Below are 13,034 nucleotides of genomic sequence, written 5' to 3' on the forward strand. Positions count from 1 at the left end.
ATTTACATACGGTTTTTCATTTATTATTTATATACTAGAGGCCCGGTGCACAAAATCTGTGCATGGGTAGGGTCCCTAGGTCGGCTCTGATCAGGGTCAATTGAGGCCTTTTGGCTGCCAGCCAGGGCCTTCCTTCCCTGCCTGCCAGTTGGGCCCTTCCTTCATTCCATGCCACCCCCTGGGGGTCAGTGCACATCATAGTGAGTGATCGAATTCCTGGTCTCTTGGTTGAACTCCCAAGGGGACACTTTGCATATTAGCTTTTTACATATATAGATTATCAAGAAAATATGCACAGACTGTTTAGCTCTATTTGAGTAATAAGAGGATTTTGTTTCATTTGAAAAACGTCAAACATTAACAAGCAATCAAAAGAGATTTGAGGGAAATGAAGAAGTACTCAAAAATACAAGGGTTATCAATAACTGACTCTGATAATATCTCGCTTAATGAGAATAAATAATGATTAAGGAAATGGCTAATATACCTCAGGGTATTTTCCCCTTGGAGATATTAATTTCTTACATGTAATTGACTTAGTGACTGGTAGCATATCTGATTGAGACACCATGGGTTTTGTAATTTTGAATAATATTAATAAAATTAATAGTTTTTGAAATAGTACATGTTAGGCTGAAAAATGGTTGCCCAAAGATGTCCTCATATCTAATCTCTTTAATCTGTGAATATGTTTCTTTACATAGTAATAAGGATTCTACAATGCCATCAAGTATTATGAGATGGGTAAATTACTCAGTATTATCTGCATGGGTCTGGGGTAATCACAGGGGTCCTTAATAAGAGAAGGCAGAATCTCAGAGTTATGTGAGAATGGTAGGAAAGTTTGGAGTAATATGGTCACAAACCAAGGAAAGCCAGCATCCTCTAGAATCTGGAAGTGTAAAAAAAAATTACCTTTTCCTGGGAAGTTCATAAATAATTAGTATAGTCACCACTTTGATTGTAACCCTATAAGACTAATTTCAGAATTCGGACCCCCAGAAGTATATGAGAATAAATATGTTAAGTCCCTAAGTATGTAGTAATTTTTTATAGCAGCAATAGGAAACAAATAGATTGTGTTTTGGTTTATTGTTAACTAGAGGCCCAGTGCATGAATTCATGCATGGGTGAATTCCCTTGATGTGACCTGCAGGGATCGGGCTGAAACTGGCAGTCCAATGTTACCTGCTGCTCCTGATTATCTGGGCCCCGCTGCACCTGCCACAGGCTTGCACCCAGTCAGTTGTGACCAGGGGAGGCTCACACCATTGCAGCAGTGCTTGCCAGCTGTGAGTCCGGCTGGTGAACTGCCGGAACAGGTCAGTCAGCTGAGTTGTACTCCCACTGTGGGAGCTACTGACCACCAAGGGGCAGCTCCTATGTAGAGTGCCTACCTCCTGGTGGTCAGTACATGTCATAGCAACCAGATGTTGGGTCATTTAGTCGGCCACTTAGGCTTTTATATATGTATATATATATATAGGTGGTGATGAAAATGGAAATGCTGTTATATGTTATTTACAAGTTTCTTTCAAGGGTCTGAAAAGATAACTATATAATAAATCCGGTGTATTTACTCAGGAGGTTAGTGATTATATCCCAATCTAGGTATTGCCATAAAGGCATAGTTATGATACTATGCAGAGATTTATGCTAATATCACTTAAATTGGTAATAGGCATATTATGTTCTCAAAATTGTGCTTCTATGACAACCCAATGAGCAAGTATAAAGATCTATAGTAGCTCGAATAAATACACTGTACTCAAGGAATTCTGCAGTTATATCAATCAGTACACGTTGTCTGCTTAGAATACATAAACATTTTAAATCAAACTGAATCGAGTCCTCTGGTTATCTTACCCATAAATACTATCTGTGCCTTTTAGTGAACTGTATTACCTTCAAACAATAATGACTATTGGATAGCTATGTAAAAAAAAATAGTGGCTTAATAAGCAAATTATTATTTGGTAATGGTCTTAACCTTAATGTCTACTATTTTGTGTTGTTTTATGTTTTGTTTTGTGTTTTTATTCTGTGGTGGCTAGATTCAGAATACCATCAAATAAATTATGCCCGCTTACATTTCCCTTGCTTAGTCACACCCTATCGTGAACCTGAACTGGTTCAACTACTCTATCTTAATGAACAAATTGGCTGTAAAAGTAATTCTGTGTTTAAATTTTGTGTCCTCAGAATCCCTGAGTCACCACGTATAGAGTCTAACTGCCCTGAAGCCACCATATGGTAAGGAGGCCCAAATAGTCCAGGTGAAGATAGAACGTAGAAAGAGAGATTGAGACACCCAGCCAGCTCTCATCTGTCCCTATGGAGTCATCTTGTAGGTGAGTACAAAGCAAACGTACAGCATGTTCAAGCAATTTTGCCATGAGGGGCCCTTCTATTTTCTATTGCTCTATGACAAATCACTCCAAAGCCTAGTGGTTCAGTGCCACACAGTTCTATTTTCTTACAATTTTATGGGCTTTTTTTGGCAGCTGGGCAGTCCGTGCTTGGCATCTTACATGCCAGTGCTTTCAGATGGTAGCTGGTACTAGGTTCATTTGAAAGCCCAGTGTGGCTGGACATCGATAATGAGGGGCAGAAATATTTCTGAAAATCACATCACATTAAACCACTCAGTATTGCTGCTTGTTTGGTATATGTGCGTAGGCTTGTGCACTTATGTATTTTTGTGTCTATAAACACGTGTGACAGCTTTGTTTTATCAGTTTTCATGTGAAGTGGAAGCCACCTGATGTTACTTCCTTAATTATATAATTGATATTTGAACATAATATTGAAGTAGACAAGTCGACTCAAGCTCACATGTCACTATTGTCAATATTATTGCATCTTATGAAATAATTACTCTGCCAAAGCTTCCCTTAGGATTTCGTAATTTTTACAATCTGAACTAAAGGAAGTTGGCTTAGACCTAGTGCCTGTGTTTTTGAAGAGTTATAATTATCCTAATTATCTGCTCCAGTGCAATGTTAAAATGTTTGTAACACACTACTCCATCTCCGGAGGAATGTGCTTAGTTTCCAAGAAGTGGCTATCTGTTTTTTATTTGAACACTCACTGTAGGTTAAAAAGCCACTTGTGTGTTTAGTGCTGTCAGAGTCATCCACGCAAATGGAATATTTTAGGGCCAAATATTCTGCACATTGCTATGAAAGCAATAGCCGCAGTGCAGAGAAAAACCCAGATCTGACCATCTCCGTTCTCGCCTTTACCTAGAGAACATAGAAACTATTTTCATTCTTTTTTCAACTCTTTTCTTTCTTTTCCGCAAATGGACTTTCAGTTGTCTTTGTAACCTTCCTTAATTCTCTTCAGTTCTTTGTTAACGTGCATATTTTTATAAAGGAGTATGCGAATATTGCAATTTGAGAAAAAATATTAAAATGAGTGGAATAAAGAGGTTGAATGTCACAGTAACGTCATATTTGGGTTAAATTGAATCAATGTAGAAGACATCTAAGTTTGACTTAAAGTTATACAGAATATCAACCAGGACTGTCAGTTTATGCCATTACTAGTACTGTAAACATCCAATCCTGATTGCAATTGATTGTCAATTAATAGGATAGTTTAGATAAAAGGAAATTATTTATTCTGAAAAAATTTTATGTACCATACTAGTGGCTTGTAAAGTGGTATAAATGTATATATAAATTGGCTTGCATAATTAATAATTTAAATGAAAAAGTAAACAAGGAAGATTTAAACACTACTATTAATTAATGAGTCAATTCAAGGTTAGTGACTAGAGAGACATAATCTTTAAAAAAATCTGAGATCAAAAAATCTTTAGGAAGCAACCATGAACTCATGTACATTTAAAGATTGAGGGCTAAAATCCATTCTTCATGAATACCATTAAGCAAAGGATGTACAGCATCCATCATACAGCTCTTCAGAAACAGCATGTTTCTAAAATTATACATTTCTTTACAAATAGACATTAACAAGATTAATAATAATAGAGAAATCATCAGAATGAGTTTTAAAATATGTTAACTCTCACAAGGCATCCCCAGGCCACATCTTAAGCCATTTATTTTTTTATCATTTTTTCTTTACTGATTAAGATATTACATATGTGTTCTTATCCCCCCCAATGCCCCCCCATTATGCCCTCACCCCCCTCATGTCTGTGTCCATTGGTTAAGGCATTTATTGTTTTATCTTTATTGTTGACACTATTACAGTTGTCCTCGTTTTACCTCCTTTGCCCCACCTCCACCCTCACCTCCTTCCCTCTGGCCATCAGCACTTTGTTGTCTGTGTGGGTGGGTTGTGCATATATTTTAATCTTGGGGCTTTGAGAACATCATCTTTGTTTTAATTGGTTCTATGTCTCCATTTTCATCTTCCTAATGGGCACAGTCTGCTTTCTCAGCAGATTTTATTCCACTGGTCCCCACCAAGTTCTCATACCTTATAGTCATATCTTCTCCTGACACAGTTTCATCTTCAACTTCCTCCACTTTGTTCTTAGCACTCATCAGACACATTAATGTCTCAACTGCAGAGTCAATTCTCTGAATGATATTCTCCTATTGAGAATATCTTTACATAACAAGAACTCTGCTCTTCTATGAAACTTATTCTTTAAGCGCTGGCAGATCCCAGTTCCAGTGCTCTTCACTAATAATTTCTTTTTCTTCCTGTTCTAGTTGTGTCTTAGTTTCTGAGTTCAGTTCCCTTTGCATGAGCTTCATACACAGCAGGTTCTTGTAAACCTTAGTCTGGCTCTGGGCCACCACACCATGCTCTGCCACTTGAATTTGTTGATTTTATCAATCGTTTTTCTATTCTCTATTTTACTTATCTTTTTGCTAACTTTTATTGTTTTCTTTGTTCTGCTGACTTTGGTTTAGTTTGTTCCTTTTCTAGTTCCTTGAGGCATAATAAGTTTAGGTTATTTATTGAGAACTTTCTTCTTTTTTAATGTAAGCATTACCAATATAAACTATCCTCTTAGTACTGCTTTCACTGTATCCCTTAAGTTTTTATGTATTTAATAAAAATGTAGCAGTATTTCAATTAAAATAACTACAAAAATAATATACTACTTCAACCCTGGCCAGTGTTGCTTAGTTGTTACTAAATTATCGGCCCATGAACAGAAGGGTCATGGGTTTGATTCCCAGTCAAAGACTCATCCCTGGGGATCCCAGTAAGGTTGATTATGGGAGGTAACCAATCAATGTGTCTCTTTCAACTCAATGTTTCTACCCCACACACACTCTCGCTCTTAAAAAACAAAATATACCATCACTTCACTCTTCATTATTCCTCTACATTTCTACATAACATTTAACCTTGATTAAATTATATACTAAAATTTTATTAAATGAATGAATCAAGCATCCCATTACTCCAGTATTAATACTCTAGTATAAACAAACTCACTTGTGCTACATTCCCCGAGTTCCTGGTGTCCTATATTCTGTCAAAGACTGAAGCTTCTTGGGTCCCTTTCAAAACAGCTTGTTGTATCATTATATTCATTCTTGCCAATCAACACAAACAATGAAGTCATTCAGTTTCCTGGGATAAAGACTGTCCATAAATAAATGAAAGCCTTTCACTCTCTATTGAAGTATCTGAGAGATATACAATTTTGTCTCTAATGTTAAAACAAAAAAAAAAAAAAAAAAAAAAAAAAAAAAAAAAAAAGAAACCACACACATGAGAATATTACTATTTCACAGTTGTCTCCAGAGAATTTCATGCAGGTATCAGGTTTTTGTCCTTTCTGTTCTAAACTCAGTTTTGTAGACAAGATCTCACTTATTTCCTCAAGAGAATAGAGACAAAAGTAAACAACTGATTCAAGGTTAAAGCCAATTTGCACTTGATGAACTGTGCCTCTGGAGGTTACTGTTTCTTTGGAAGATATACCGCATACCCAGTCTTTGAAAATACAGTGTTTCCCCAAAAACATGTATATACACTTTACCAAAATGAAATATATTTTTAGTAAACACTGCATTCATAATTATTTAAAATATGTGTATACATGTTTTGGGGACACTATCTGCAGAGTCAAACTACCTTTAATCCTCTAATTCTTTATATGATTCAATATTACCTTGGCATTCAAGTTAAATTTCAACACCTATTAATTAGAATTCTGATGTTGTGGCTCCGAGGAATCTACATTTTACCTAATCAGATCATATATTTTTTATGCAGGTGTTATTTTGGACTTAAAAACAATGTTGCAAAATGCAAGCTAAAGATTTATTCTAGCTGGGAATTGTATGGGTGTAGTCTAATTCTTTCTCAGCAGTGATGGGAATGTTTTTGGTAAAAGAGGGATGTCTCTCTTCAGTTTCACATGGAATTCCAGTGTGGTGGGAAAGGATTCTTTACTCTGACTCTGGTTGTAAGGCATCCTCTATTTCTCCTTTTTCCAAGGGAAAACTCTCTAGGCCTGGCCAGCTAGTCAAGAGCCTGGAAAGGGGGGGAGGGGGGGTCACGAAAGTGTTAGCTCTTTTCTCATCGCATTGCTTAAAGGCTAGTCTATTACATCAATAGCTAGGCTCCAACTCATTTTCATTAACAAATTTGGTCCTCTGATGTTTTTAAATTGTAATTTTATAAAATAAATTTGAATAGTATGGTTATGAAAAAAAATCATTTGAATTAAATCTAGCTGAATCAATTTATATCTATACTTCAAAAGAAATCAGCAGTAGTAGTATTCCATTAAGAAAACCTATAGAATTTTCTATCAGCTGTCATTTTTATGTGAATAAAATGTTTGTTTTCATCAATTAATGCTAAATTACTTAAAATTTCCCAATGAAACATTAAATTCAGTCCCGAATTAATTCTTGGTGTAACACATATGTCACTGGTTACCTTTTAGGATCATGGAATTTTTCTAGACATTAGGGATCAAAGTACACAAAATTCCAGTTCTCATAGAGTATAGTAGAGACAATAAACAAATATATATATATTGGAAAGTATTATGGAAAATAAGAAAATTGGGCACAATAAGAAAATTGTGTGTGGCAAGGGAGCAGACACTTTGCAATGGAGGCTGCCTCTGTGACAGTCATTTGAGGATTAACATGGAGGTTGAAAGAGTTAGCCATGTGGATATTTGGGAGATGAGCCCTGCAGACTGAGGTAACAGGGTGAAGGTCTAAGGTGGGAGTTCAGCTAGAATCCAAACACAGCCAGGAGACCACTCTACCCAGAGTTCAGTGAGCATAAAACAGAGTAGAAAACAAGGTCTGAAAGGATGATGGGTCCTGAGAGGCACTGTGGGTACTTCATTATAAGGACTCTGGGGAAGCCTTCCCAATGAGCAAAGACCTGACAACCAGAGCGTCAGTCTGGCCGTTGGGAGTTACAATAAGTATTGTAACAAATTCTCTATCTTAAGTTTGTTCACAGATTTATTATATAGTTCAATATGATTGTGACCCATAAAGTTTTCTTTAAAAAAATCTAAATTCTTCTGAGAAAAGAAAGTAGAAATTATTTTTAATGTCATTTTAAATATTGTAATTTAATAAATAATATTCCAGGCAAGATAATAAATGCAGACAGCATAAGAATGACGTATGCTTTTGAGTGAACTCTCAGCATTTTTAAGTGTTGTTTTCCTCTCCACTAGAATATCCTCTGTGTTTGAAGTAATTATTAAAGTTGGACTTCATTTTGGGGGATGTGAAAAGATATCAAAGTCATATGGAGATATATGAACTTGTATAAAGAATTTCTACAATTGAAACAATACCCTATTAACTCAATGATTTAGTGATTAAATGACGTTCATAGGAAGAGTACTTTTATTGCCTATATAAGAAAAAAAAAATATATATATATAACCTTGACTTTGAATTTATTAATAACTATCTGGACTTTTCCCCTAATCTGGGTTGTAATGGATCTACACCTCATATTGCTTTGTATCAATTGTATGGAATTAAGTGAGTCAATATCTGTTTTACAAACAATTGTCTGCAAAATATACATAATAATAATGAACTATCCAGTTATACTAATTTTTAAAAATAAGATAATCTAATACATGACTTTTTAGTTCAGGTTTCTTTGCATACACATTTTTTTTCCAAACCAAGGCCTTTCTTGTGCTATTTGCTTACTATCTTACAGTCCCTTTCTTCTAGTTTTTGTCATTCTTCTGGCCTTCCAAGCCTCTGTAGAAGTAGTGCTGTATGGAAGTCATGGCTGAACAGGTCATTTAAAAGCATTCCCTCCTCTTTGATCACCCAGCTCCTCTTTGTTCACACAGTTTTTTCATCCAGAGGATTTAATTGCATTTGTAGTTGTTAAGATTTTGTTTGTAATACCTTAGGAGCAGTTTTGCCCATTATGCTCTAAGCTCTATCCATGTGCGCTTTGTTCAGCACTAATGATTCCTAGCTTTTAGTGGGTACTCAGGATATGAATAAAACAATTGATCATCATCCAAATCTCTGTTTATGCCAACACATACACATAAATTCAAACTGAAGAACCATAATTGGGATATAAATGCATGTATCAGTTTACTGTTCTAACAGGAGGGGGGGTGGGGGGAAGATGACATCTGTGATTCTCTCAGATATAAAAATAGACATAAAATTTTAAACCCAAAAACAACACATACAAAAATAAAATAAATGAACATATCCTTAGGTGAGAATTTTCTTAAAATTTTACCTTTTCAGGGAGCAATATATAGAAATATTTTGCAAATACTAATGGTGTTTAAAATAACCAATAGAAACTAGATAGTAAACATTTTGTATATTTTTAAAAATTTTTCTATTGATTTCAGAGAGGAAGGGAGAGAGAAATAGAAACATCAGTGATGAGAAGGGAATCATTGATCAGCTGCCTCCTGCCTGCCCCCTACTGGGGACTGAGCCCACAACCCAGGCATGTGACCCTACAGGGAATCAAACTGTGATCTCCTGCTTCACAGAATGACGCTTCGCCACTGAGCCACACCAGTGGGGCAAAGAGTTAGTATTTTAATGGTTCTTCATGGCAACCTGGTCCACCTTCAAGCATTGTGGAAATTAGTGTGCTCTTTAAAAGAAAACTCTGCTTAAAGGAACCAAATGAAAGATACCTTCATAACCAAAGCCATTTTACAGGAGTGAAAATTACTTCTTCACTTAATCATGTTATGACAAAATCCATTATGATGATGGATACACCCAAGGACATTATTAATATTGAAACAAAATTTAAAAAAAAAACTAGTTTCAAGTTTGTCTCAGAGTTTTCTTAGTATAATTGTGGGTAATATAAGAAAAATGGATTTCATATGAAGATAGATATGATTTCATTTTTTTAAAAACTCTATTACAATTATGATTAATAAGCATTACTATTTTAAAGGAAAAACAAATTACTAGGGAAAATGATTAATAGTAAAATACTTATAATAATTAAACTACAGCTCTGACATTGATAGACTATAATAAGCTTTTTTGCATCAGTAACTAAAAAACCTTTATGTATAGCAAAAAGTAAGGGTCTGAAGGGTTTGTGTCTCCTTGGGCACTCAATTAATTTAGTTGATTTGTTATTTTGTTTAGTATATTCATAAGTGATGAGGTAAATAAACACTATATAGCTCTGCTGATGTGGTTCAGTGGCTCAATGTCAACCTATGAACCAGAAGGACATGGTTTGATTTCTGGACAGGAACATGCCCAGGTTGTGGGCTTGATCCCCAATATGGGGGATGCAAGAGGCAGCCAATCAATGATTCTCATATTGATGTTTCCCTCTTTGCTTTCCTCTCTAAAATCAATTAAAAAAAACATTATATAAAAATTTTATATAATACTTCAATACGTTAGTATGTTCAAAAGAACTACAATGATTTCAGTTAAAAACATGTATGCAGAATTTCATTATAAATTATAAGATTTTTAAAAATTTAACATTCATAAATTTTATTAATGATCATTTGTGAGGATACTCCAAAAATCATTTAAAGAGTCTTATCTAAAACTAAATGTTCCCTCTTTTCTGCTACCATAGCCTTCTGTAAATTATTATACAAATTTTTTTCTAATAAAAGTGTAGTGCTTGAAAGAAATAATGCTATATTTTTTATTATAGCATAATATCTGTCATTTGTTGGATTAATAAATAAATGAAAGCTAGTTAAATGAAAGATGTTAAATAGTACCTATCATTACCTCATCCAGTCAAGTTACATAAAAATATTGTAGTCCGAGTTTTTATTAGCATTGATTGTGTTGTGTTTTGTAATATCCATCATTTCAAAGAATGCCTTACTTCATTGAGGACGGTTCTGCCCTTTTCTTTGCCACATTATATTTCCTAATCCTGAAATTCTCCCTAACCCTCATTTTCATGACAACCTACCCTTAAGATTCAGTCCATGAATCTCCTCTAGTGGAAAAATTTGTATTTTAATCACAATTCAGTTACATTACTTTCCTCTATACTACCATTTATTTCTATGTCTGTTTCAACCCCTTCTTTGAATAGAGTTGAGTCTTAATGTATTTCTGTATTCCTACTATATTATACTTGAGAAAATACTTTTATTTATTATATACTAGAGGCTCAGTGCACAAAATTCATGCACTGGGGAAGGGGGTCCCTCATCCTGGATTGTGAGAGGGCGCAGGCCAGGCCAAGGGACTCCATCAGTGCATGATTGGAGCTGGGAGGGGAAGCAGGATGTTGGCCAGCCAGGAGGGACTGTAGAAGGGCTCAGGGCATATCCAGCCTGTCTCACTTAGTCCCTATCGGCCAGACCCCAGTAGCAAGCTAATCTACCAGTAGGAGCAACTGTCCCATGGTGGTCAATGCACATCATAGTAACAGGTCGACTTTCTGCCCTCTGGTGATCAGTGCACATCATAGCAAGTGGTTGAGTGAACTTAGCATATCATGCTTTGATTCGTTGAGTGGACAATAGGACACTTAGCATATTAGGCTTTTATCATATAGGATGTTTGGGGTTAATTCAATATAAAAAATAGGAGAGTACTAAAAGATAAAATAAGAGAACCATTCTGTAGCATTTGGGACCAAACAGATAAAAAGCAATACACATAGAATTGTACACTTGAAACATATATAAGTTTATTAACCAATGTCGCCTCAATAAATTTAATGGAAAAACAATCAAACTCAAATTACCCCATGGGTAAAAATTTAAAGGGTGTAGTTTTTTCTTCACAACTGAAAAATCCAGGTGAATATCTAGCATCCTCCTCCTCTTGGCTTTGCTTTAGGATACAACATGTCCACAAAGTGAGAGAGACACCTGCAAATTCCACCCTTTCCAAGGAGATCCAGGTTTATAAGTTCTTAAAAGTTGGAAGAGGGACATCTCTCCCTAAATATATAATAATCTTCAAAAAAGAGATTATTCCTACTTGTATATCTCATCCTGGACCAATCACTTTATATAGAGATAATTATTTTGAGTGGCTACCCTAGTTAACCCTTTGCACTCCGCTGTCCCCTCTCAGGGGACATCGGAATTCTAGCATATCACTCAGATGTCCCCTCTCAGGGGACATTGCAGTTTTGCAGTTTATTAGTGATTACGGGGAATTGAGTTAACTCAACGCACGTTTCGCAAAGTAGCGTCAAGTAGCTGGTAGCCAATGTCCAGAATGGTTCGGAGTGCAAAGGGCTAAAATGCCTCATTTTTAGTCTCCACTTTCACCCCCATTAGAATCACATAGATATATTTGGGGAAGGGGTAGTTCTAGAAATGATAAATCAATGTTAGAGATAAAATAATATATATCCACCATATAAGTAGACTTATGGTTCCATTTACCTTAAATGCTAAATCCGTCTTTAGCATTTGTGAGCTATTAATAGAAGGTTCCTTAAGTGCATTGTACCTCAGTTTCCTTTTTTAAGATGCTTTAAGAATAATACCCAGAAATAGTGTTTACTTCAGATGGTGAAGATAGGGATATCGGGGATAATGCAGCTATAACACTCAACATGATGGTTCACAAATATAAGCACTCAAAAATATTTGCTATTCTGACAGTAACGCAATTCTGGATCTTAAGCATTTCAGAGTCTGGTCCTTTGATCCATGAATACTTTTTTTTTAAATGCAGCATTAATTTATCAGGTTTGAAATAGTGATTCATAGGAATCTGGGCTAAATGCTCTCTGGGGATACATAGGAAGGCGTGAAAGGGAGAGGGAGAAATTCATCTCATCTGAAATTGGAGCCAGTCCAACTCCAGCTCTTATGAGTTTTACATGTTGTGCCTCTAAAGATTTTATTTGGAAGTGGAATTTCAAAGCTAAAATATATTTTGTAACCTACTGCTGCGCTAAAATATCATCTTTATAGGTCTAGGTAAATCACAAATGGCCCACCTAAGATAAAACAAGACTTACAGCAAGTGTGCTGTGCTTATTACAGAGGACTGAGCAAAGAGCAGAGGTAAGGGATGTCATACATCGCATTGCTCCGGGAAAGCAATTTATAGTCTCCACTCTACTGAGCGTATTTCAGCTGTGTCACTTTTATAGAGAGAAGACAACACTGTTGTATTATAATGCCATTATCTGTATCAAATGTCACATGTTTAAAGACCCGAGGATGCATAGCTTCTTTTTCACTGTAAAAGCGTCTTATTTCTTTCCCAAGTATAATCAGAACACTGACAGATAATATAGCAATTTATGAACTGTAGACAAAAGGGAAAGCATAAAAGCACAATCATATTAGGATTCCAGCTATGCTTATCTTGTTATCTCAGTCAAAGAGAAGAGATGTTTATGTACAGAGGATATTAACTGTTTTCAAAAGATCATTTTTAAATATTTGAAATGGGAATTTAATAGCATGTGTAGAACACAGGCACAGTTCTGGGGAAAGAAAAAAAAAAAAAAAAGCCTGGTACTTTCCCAAATATTTGTCGAAATATAATCTCTACTACCCATCTCCTTTTCTGTGATTCTCAATTGCTGAATTTTGAAAGAATATATATTTTTTCTGATCATTCTCTACA

General features: G+C 35.4%; 1 pseudogene; it reads right to left on the bottom strand.

Annotated features, from left to right (window-relative positions):
* Window positions 1–4,322: 4,322 nt before the first annotated feature.
* On the bottom strand, window positions 4,323–12,486 carry LOC118718560 (annotated as a pseudogene).
* Between the last annotated feature and the right edge of the window lie 548 nt (window positions 12,487–13,034).

The sequence above is a fragment of the Pipistrellus kuhlii genome, unplaced genomic scaffold, assembly GCF_014108245.1.
Source record: "Pipistrellus kuhlii isolate mPipKuh1 unplaced genomic scaffold, mPipKuh1.p scaffold_m20_p_14, whole genome shotgun sequence".
NCBI classification, from domain to species: domain Eukaryota; kingdom Metazoa; phylum Chordata; class Mammalia; order Chiroptera; family Vespertilionidae; genus Pipistrellus; species Pipistrellus kuhlii.